The sequence below is a fragment of the Panicum hallii genome, chromosome 7, assembly GCF_002211085.1.
Source record: "Panicum hallii strain FIL2 chromosome 7, PHallii_v3.1, whole genome shotgun sequence".
In the NCBI taxonomy this organism is placed as follows: Eukaryota; Viridiplantae; Streptophyta; class Magnoliopsida; order Poales; family Poaceae; genus Panicum; species Panicum hallii.
In genome coordinates this window covers 10151993-10162179 of record NC_038048.1, presented here as the reverse complement: position 1 = coordinate 10162179, position 10187 = coordinate 10151993, and positions in this window count along the sequence as shown.

Sequence of the window (10187 nt, the reverse complement as noted above, 5' to 3'; positions counted from 1 at the left end):
TACTTGCAGGTGAATGCCGTCTTCGGAATATCCTCAGAACGAATCTTCAGCTGGTGATAACCCGAACGCAGATCAATCTTCGAGAATACACAAGCACCCTGAAGCTGATCAAAGAGATCCTCAATACGGGGCAATGGATGCTTGTTCTTGATAGTGACTGCATTCAGATCCCGATAATCGACGCACATTCTCTTCGCGCCATCCTTCTTCTCTACAAGCAACACAGGAAAAGCCCAAGGGGAGAAACTGCGACGGATATAACCCTTAGCTAGCAACTCGTCGACAGTCTTCTTAACCTCCTCATGCTCGACAGGAGCCATACGATAGGGCCTCTTAGCAATAGGAGCTGTGCCAGGCAAGAGATCAATAGAAAACTCAATGTCGCGATCAGGCGGCATACCTGGCAAATCATCCGGAAAGACATCCGGGAATTCAGACACCACGCGAATACCATCCGTGGGTCTAGCCTCCATCTGATGAAGAAATCCAGAAGGCTCCGTAGCTCCAACAGTAACCTCCTGACCATCCGGTGCTGACAGAAGAACCGTCCTCTGAGCACAATCTATCCGGACTCCCCATTTAGCAAGAGTCTCCATTCCGAGGATCACATCAATGCCCTTGGAGTCAAGCACCATCAGATTTGCACTGAAATCTACCCCCCTTATAGCCACACTGACTCTGGGACAGAAGACATGAGACCTCAACTGCCCTCCCGGTGAAGATACTATCATGCACCTCTTTAATGTGCTAGTAGGAATACCATGATGCTCAACAAAAGACTGGGTGATGAAAGAATGTGTAGCACCAGTATCAAAAAGCACTGTAGCAGGATGGGCATTAACCATGAACGTACCAATAACCACGTTGGGAGCCTCGGCCGCTGACTCGGCCGTCACGTGGTTCACTCTGCCCTGAGCTGGAGCCTTGGGCGGTGCTGCACGCCCCTGCTGTCCCGCCTGCGCCTTCCGAGGGCAGACGTTGGCGTAGTGCCCTGGCTCGCCGCAGTGGAAGCACACTCGAGGAAGTGCCGGAGCCTGCTGCCCAGGAGGAGGAGTGGGCGCTCCCTGCCTCTGAGCTGGTGGAGCCGGAGGCGCCGGAAGCCTCTGACCCTGTCCCGCCTGCTGCTGCTGCTGAAGACGAGGCGGAAACTGCTGCCGCTGCTGGTACTGCTGGGGCGGCCTCTGCTGCTGCTGCTGCGGAGGGTACTGGTAGCGGGGACGGGTGTTGCTGCCCGAAGAGGATGGAGCCATCTTCCTCTTCTTGTCCTCAATCTCCCGGCGCTTGCGCTCGGTGTTGAGGGCCGCATCAACCAGCTGGTTGAAGTTGTCGAAGCGGTGGTTCAGCAGCGCATACTGGATGTGATCATCCAGTCCCTCCTTGAAGTACTCCTGCTTATCGCTATCACGAGCGACGTCAGCAGGGGCGTAGCGGGCAAGCTGAAGGAAACAGTCACGATACTCCGTCACCGTCATGGATCCCTGAAATAACGAACACAGATAACAAGGATGGAAATCGCTCAATTGGTTAGGTTACAAACGAAATCAAGGATGGATCAAGCTCAAAAGGAATGGTAGGGAATTCCGTTAAATTTTACCTGCTTAAGAGCACGGAACTCCTTCTGCTTCATCTTCATGATGCCCTCAGGAATGTGATGGTTCCTGAAACGCTCACGGAACTGGTCCCACGTGAGAGCCTCACGATCCCGAGCTGGATAGGACTCCCACCAGTCAAGAGCGGAGCACCGCAGCTGCCCTGCTGCGTACAGAACCCGCTCTCGGTCGTCGCACTGCGCAACAACCAACTGGCGCTCCACTGAGCGAAGCCAGTCGTCCGCCTGGAGTGGGTCCGTGGCGTGAGAGAAGGTCGGCGGGTGACCTCTCAGGAAATCCGCACGCCTGTCACGGGGCTGAGGCGGCGGTGGAGGCGGTGGCTGAGCATGGATCTGCTGCAGAGCCTGAACGGTGTTGTTCAGGGTAGCCATCATCTGCATCTGGAGCTGGAAGAACTGCTCCGGGGTCAGTGGTGGCGGCATCGGCAGCGGCTGACCAGTACCCTGGCTGTTCTGCTCCTGCTGGTCAGAACCGGAACCGGTGCGCCTGGTGTTCACCATCTGATTGCAACAAACGAAATTTATGAGAACGAGATATTGTGCAGCTGCGGAAATGAAACTTCGGAAGGATATGACAGAAAGAAAGGAATATAGGTTTTACCCCCAACGTTCTAACTCAATTTTATTATTTAGTTCAAGTGGGGTTAGGTCGATTTGCATGAACAAGTTTAACTACTAGCCTATGCAATCAACCAAAAATCCAAATCAGACATTTGCACAATAACAAACATTCAATATTCACAAATTAGTCGAGTTTTCCACACTACTCGACTAACACACTCGTTCTAGCGTATTTTTATCGGGACAACTTAAACTTATAACTTACAAGATTAGGCGACTCCGGCCCACGTCTACGGAAAACTCAAGCTTAAGACTCAAGGAATGGGAGCAGAAAAATGATGGTTGAGGATTTGCGGAGGTGAGCAAGAGAACAGAAGTCCTAAACTCGACCAATTCTACCTAGGCTTCGTCCTACAGTCGACACGGCTCTGATACCAATCTGTCACACCCGATTTATAAAAACATAAATCGAGCAATCATATATGCGCCAGGATCAAGTCACGCATATATACAACAGATTATCAAGATATCACAACACATGTCACGAATAACATTAATATAAATCGTAAATGAATCATAAATGAATTATTTTATTACAACCGAATCAAGAATCGGTTCAAGAGTTGCGGAAGCGTAAAAGGAATACATGAAGAGCTGGGCGCCACAGGGACGTCGACTGGGAGACAAACGCCTAGAAGTCGTCGAAGCCGCTGACGTAGTCCTCCACGTTGCCGGGCACTGAGCAGCAGTCGAAGATATCCCAAAATAGAACAGAAGAGTAGAGAGGCAAGTGTGAGTACAAACTCGTACTCAACAAGTATAACACGAGCATGAGGCTCTAAGGTTAGCTGACTCAACTGCATTAGCTTTTAGTCTTGGCAAATTTTATTAAAGCTAATTACTACAAGTGGATGAATTATCATAAACCCAATTGCATAATAAATTAATCAATATTAATTAAAAACTACTGAGAACCATCCAACCAAAACCACCCGGGGAATCGCCCTCGTCAAAGGTTGATAACCCCACTAATCAGACGGAGGGTCTGGGCCGCTCATGACTGTGAGCACAGCTGATATATCAGTTTTACACTCTCGAGAGGTTGCACAACTTTACCCACAAGTCGTGAGCTACGCTAGTTGTTCATCACACTTCCTTAGGTGAGATGGCTAGCAAGCACACTACGAGACCGTTACAAAGGATCACGTTGGTAAGGTGTAACCGCTAAGGATTCTGGATCAGCGACGATGGGGCCCACCTCCGGGGGTACAAGACACACAGCACAGACCAAGCCGGAGGAGCAGGGACCATTGAAGCTTACCACCCCTCTTGCCCACGCAGGTAAGTTACTCCCGAACCAAAATGTCCTAATTAGTAAGTCAAGACCGTCCCATACCAGTCTTGTGGTTGCGCGGTTGTCCCAGGTTGTCGCTCTATGAACCGGTCCTTATGGAGAGTGGCCAACCAAGCACTAAGCACCGTGCTGGCCCCCTAAACCATGTTTCTAAAAAAACATATTTTTAAGGACGCACAAACCACTCAAGCACACAGCACAGAGGGTCGGCTCCAGAATTAAGTTGCATAAGACCGTTAATCAAATTAATTAAAAAGGACCAAGATATGTTGTAGCGCAGTAACCTAGCACATCTAACCAAAATGCAACCCAAAGGATATATATATAAAGGATATAAAGGTGGCTAGGAAGTCCTTATAGGTATACAGAATTAAAATGCAGTATGAAATTGTATTTAAAAGTGATAGGAGGTTCATGTTATACTTGCCTTCCTCGTACTCTCCCGGCTGCTGCTCAAACTGCTCGGAAGACGGCTGCTCCTGGTACTGCTCCAAAGGCTCCGCGTCTACTCACGATCATCAAACATAGCCCACACATACACACATGCATAACAAGAACAAACTATAAGAAAACAGTACAACATTACATAGAACAGCACATGAAACTAGCCTAGAACTAATCTACGCGTTACAACGATCGCGTGCATATAAAGAACACTTAAAACGGAGCTAAAACGCGAAAACTGCGCTTAAAACAGGATCCAGGGACCTAATTGTAAGAAAAACAGAGAAACAGGGGCTTCTGGACAAAAACCGAGGACTTAAACGTAAATAAACCCTAGACACAGGGGCTAGCTGGTTAGAAACCTCAGGTTGGACGGCGGGTTAGATTTCCAGAGAAGCTAGGAGTCTAAACGCATGAAACAGGACTTATCCGTAATTTCTTTTGAACTACACGCGGACCGCGGGTTGATTCCCCAAAAAGGCGAGGGCTCTTTAGCAAAAAGACATGACCGAAGCGGTATGTTTAAATCTGGCTCGTTGGATCAGGATCGGGCGGCTCAGATTAGATCCGTCTCGCGAAGGGGTACGCTCAGATCTCACCCGTTGGATCTCGATCCTACGCTCCGGACTCTATCCTCCCTCGGATCTAATACCCCCCGCTGGATCTGAGATGGGCCGCCGAGATTCAAAATGAGGGGCGAACCGTTACGCTCTAACCTGGGCGCTTGGATTTGGATCTAGCGGTTCGGGACAAAGGGGTACGCGGTTCTAATCAGGCGCGTCGATCTCAGATCGAACGGCCCAGGGAAAAGGAGATAGAGGGGGGCGGCGCTGCGACGCCGGCGGCGACACCCGCGGCGGCGCGGCTCGGAGCTCACCGGAGCTCGGCGTTCCCGCCGTTCCGGGGGCCGAAGCTTCACGACTTCTAGCCAGGAAGGACCACTGAGGTACGGGGAGACGACCTAGGGTTACGTCTGGGCCTAGAGGAGCTCGGGTTTCGCGCGCCACGGTGAGGGGCGGCGGTCATCACCGGCGAACGGCGTTCCAGGGGCGGCGGCCTGCCAAAACTCACGGAAGCTGGCGCCAAATAACCAGGGGAAGGAGGGGAGGCTCACCAAAAGGTTGTGGAGGCCGGAGCGGCAGCAGACGGAGGGGAGCGACGACGACCGGCGGCGGAAGAGCTCGGCTCTTCGCGGAGGAGGATGGTGCCGGGGTGGCCGGGCCCTCTGGGTGGCGGGAAACTCTCCGGGGGTCCCTACGGAGGTGGCAAAAGGGTCAGTACGGCCTGAGATGCCCCGGTGGCCGGCAATTGCGCGGGGGCGGTCCACCGGTTGCGGCTGCCCGGGGCCCAATTCCGGCGAGCGCAAGGGCGTGGTGACGCGAGCAAGGGCTCGGGGACCGACCTTGTGCTGGGGCGGAGCTCCTGCGGGGTCCGGTCGGGGCTGGATCGCAGCGGAGCGGCGGGCCCGCGGCGGCGAGGGCTCTGCTCCGAGCAGAAGCAAGGCGGCGGCCACCTCTAGGGTTCGGGGTGGTGCTGTTGGGGAAGATGGGTTCCAGGGGTGGCGCAGGGGGATAAGAAGAGCGGGGCCAGGGGTCTCGGGGGGTTGCGGCGGGGGAGGGCCGGGGATCTCGGCCGTGCAGCGGCGCGGCCGTTGCGGGGAGGAGTTGCGGGAGGAGGGAGATGACAGGTGGGGCCACGTTGCCAGAGAGAAGGGAGGGAAAAAAGGCGCGGCTCAGCTGGGCAAGGAAGTGGCGCCGACATGCGGGCCCGTGCAGCAGCGAGAAAGAGAGGGAGCGTGGGGTGGCCGGCTGGGCGAAGTGGGCCGGGACTCGGCCCACGCGGGGAAAGAGGGAAGGGGGAGAGGGGAAGGAGATGGGCCGGGCTGGGCTGGCCAGCTGTTGGGTTGTGCTGCCTTCTTTCATCCCTTCTCCTTTTCTTCTTTTGTTTTTCTAACTCATTAATTCAAACAATCCTAATTGAATTCAAATGCGATTTGAATTCAAACCTATACACCCAACACAAATAAAACAATGCTGCGGCATGAATGCACAAACACTTTAATCCTATGATAAATTTTATTTTCTTGCGTTATAAAATTACCTTAAATGCGAGATAACTTAGAGAAAACCCTGGAAAATTTATTCAAGCCCAAATAAATTAATTAAAATATGAGAAATTTACCTTAGGGTGTTACACTGTTGAGTAGCACTGACAGCGGTCACTGTGCCTGTAAGGCAGCACACGACCGTATCCAGGTTGTGGATACGCACATTATCTTCCCAACCGTGAAGGCTACAACGAGGAGCTGGAGATGGAGATCTCCATATCACATAGAGCAGGCTCCTGTTGGCCGGGCCCACCTGTCGGGGCCCCGCACAGTGTAAGCACTCCCCTTGGACTATAAAAGGAGAGTGTACTCGTTAGAAGACAGGGTTCATACACTCGAACACAAGTCTAGACTGAGTTCTATCTAGGCTTACACAGTCAATACAACACCAAAGTGGACGTAGGGTATTACGCTCCGGCGGCCCGAACCGCTCTAAATCCTTGTGTCCTTCCTGCGTTCATCTGTCCACCGATCAAGCGCTCCTAAGTCCCCTCCAAACCCATCCTTAACTAGGATTAGGCGGGTGCTTTCCGCCACCCGGCTGGAGATTTCCTCCAACAGTATGGAAAACAAAGATGTAAGTTCTTGTGTGGGATAGAAGTTTGATAAAATATCCTTATGCCTCTTGTGCTTGATTTATTGATTTCTCTACTTATTGCACGTGCTAATTCTCTTTTAGGGTTTCATCCTGAACTACTTCGTGGAAGGTTTGAGCCACAAGTAGTTATTTAAATAGGTTGGAAACAAGCCACTAGTGTTTGAAAATTCTTTGATCTATTTCTGGTTGAGGTTTGCTTAATTGAACTTTGAATTCAACAAATTATTTTGGATACCCAATAGATTTCTATTGAATCTCCATAAGTTGCAGAGATCCCTGAAAAATCTACGGAGTTTTCATAAGTTACTAATCAAGTTGTTTTAAGCTGTGGTAAATTTCAGCTTCGATTATTCAACCCCCCTCTATTCAACACCCTACATCCTTTCATATAGTCTCATGATGGCTCTTTGAGTCACAAATTGTATTGTCGTTTCTATGTAAGACAATACATGCAAAAAAATGTGTTATGCTAAAAAAACTATTCTAGCACTTTGCACGCAAGCTTTGTTGTGTTGCCCCCTTACATTTTGCATAGCCTCCTAAATGATTGATGAAAGTGTTGAAGTACATAAGAGAGAATTAAGAAGGTTATAACTTTTGCTTCCTTTTTATTTGCACCAATGGTTTATAAACTGTTAGCCATAGCATTTGAATAATAATATTACAACCAAATTAAAGGTCACTAGTGAGCTTACCAACAATCTAACCTACTTACTAGCACACACTTTCAAATGGAAGTGACTATTTAGGAAATTCCATAAGTTTGGATATAAGTTACATCAATTGCTTAAAATTGACAAAACATGTAAAAGTCAAATCCATATCATCCAGTACAAAAGACCTAGTAAGGGCCATGGTTACCATGACTTTTCTATTATTTTATTTATATAATATGACATCAATAAATGCATCGTTGCAAGTGCTGGATATATTTTCCATTTAATTGCATAGTTTGGTATTTTTCTATATATTTTATTTACTAGGCAAATATGCTCGTGTGTTGCTATGGACAAAGATCATATAAGTATCGCATATGTACAGTGGCCCATGCGTTAATCTGTAGGGGTCTTCGTGATTGAGTCACGGACGAAGGGTTGGTCTCACTCACATACGAGATGGACCAAGGCCCACATGTCGATGACAGAAGTTGGACCAAACCAAAAAAATAAGGTGGAAACATTATGTGCTTTAGAAATAGGTAAAGATTTATTCTTATTTTACCATAATAGTTTACATGTTTAGCCATGTCAAATAATCACTAAACTCCATGCATGGTCACATTTTGGATTCTTGGGTGTTGAAAACACTACTTAAGTTTTAAACTTTTGTTTGCATCATTATTAGACCCAAGAAGAATAATATGAAACCAAAGACCATGGAGATCCCCATTAGGGCCCCTTCAATTTTTAGGCACCATGGATGCCAAAATGGGGGGGTGGGGGATGAACATAAAGTGTAGCCTCATTTCTTTGTGGTTGGACCAATTCAGTTGGAAAGTGCTGCAATAAGCTGGCCGAGACCATTAAACACCCAATATTTCAATTTTGGCCCAAAGCTTTGAAGCCCAATAGCCCATTAGGTATTCCCCCAATTCCCATAAGTATGCAACACAAACCCTAATTGCTTCTTTGTTAGTCACCATTCATGCCGCCATGGCCGCCCGACGGCCGAAGGGCGAAATGGCGGCTTGTGAGTGTGAGAACCATTGAACCGCGAGACCACAAGTGGTGAGTCAAAAGGAGGGAAAGGCGGTGGCACAGGCAGACCCATAGCCATGGAGCGCGCGGCCTGCTGATAGGTGATGCGCATGCGAGCGTAGGGCCATGAAGGCACAAAAGCATGGGCGGCGCACGTTGGGCCATCAACTAGCCGACGGTTGGCTGGGCAGCAATAGCGGCCTATGGTCTTGATCTGCAAGAGTTGACAATAAGCAAGGCAAGTCCAAATTTTCAATGTTTGTCACCTATTGTTTAATGTCTATCAATAAGTAATGTATCAAATCTTCAATATTTGTTCATACTTTCTAGAATTACAAGATGTCTAAGAGAACATTGCTCACTTAATTTTAAAGCAATAGGTCATTCTCTAACTAATCTCCAGAGATCACTGAGAACACAAAGGCAACCCAAAATGCCTAAAATAGAGTTTCATTGCTGAGATATCATTAGTGATTTTGGAATGGACAAACCAATTAATGAGTACCCATTTGAGATTAAAGATGAAGTAAAGATGCCATATGCTCTGAGGGACCCAACTCAACCTATTATTTTTTTCACATTTTCTCACAAATGGAAAGCTTTGATTTTGTGTTCATCATGCATTTGATGATAGAATTGCTCAGCATTACAGGCAATTTTTCCATGGCTTTGCAAAGGAAGGATTTATTTTGTATTCATGCATTTGATGATGTAAATGCTAAGCATTCTAGACAATTTGTCAAAGGCTTTGCAAAGGAAGGATCGAGATATTTTTTGAAGCAATGAATTCGATTATGGATGTAAGAGATTGCTTGCAGTATATGAGAGATAATGATGAGAGCTATTATTCAAGGTCATTCATTGATAACAATGAGATTTAAGTGCCAAATATTGACAAGCGCTAGAGGGACATTGTGTGGAAGAAAAAGGTATAAACATATGCATTTCTATAGTGTTGAGATCTTTCTGGCTGCCATTCATGCCATTCTATCAGAGATAAATCATTGGTTTAGTGAAGTTTTCTTAGAGTTATTAGCATGCATGGCTTGTTAATTTTCAAGGAACAACTTCTCTTAGTTTTCATGTGGATAAGCTTAAGAGACTTGTTGAAATTTGCTCTGAAGATTTCGATGTTGCTGACCTTTTTGTTGTTATGGGGCCAACTTAAAGGCTTTTTATCGATCATGTAAAGAAGAGATACATAATTTATTGGATCTACGCATCTATGGAACATCAAAAGATCGATGGAATAATGAAAAGGGGATTGCACATATTGTACGCGTTTGTTTGTCAACTCATTGAGCTAACATTGATACTTCTACTGGCGACATCTTTAGTTAAGAGAGTTTTTTTTTTCAGCTATGGCTCTTATAAGATGGATTTGTGTAGCAAAATGGGAGATGAATGACTCAATGACTTGATGATATGCTACATTGAGAGGGTGATATTTATAATTTTTGGTAACTAAAACATTATAAAATAGTTCGAAGAGATGAAAAGCGTTGTGCCTCAAAAGAACTTAGTGGTATGCTCAATTGCTTTCTATGTTTAGGATTAATTTAATCTTTATTTTCCTTCTCTCGCTAATGTATTTATCATATTTGCATACAGCTCCTCACGAAGAATAATGAGTGTCACATAGGCATCTATTAGTTTGGTATGGATAAATTGCCAATTTATTATTTGTTATTTTTCTCACAATGGCTAATTTCCCAACAAATATAGTCATGTGTATTATATTTGGAAACTTTATAATAGACATTGCCTGATGAGTTGACTTATAAACAATTTTTTTATAATAAAAGGATGATACATTG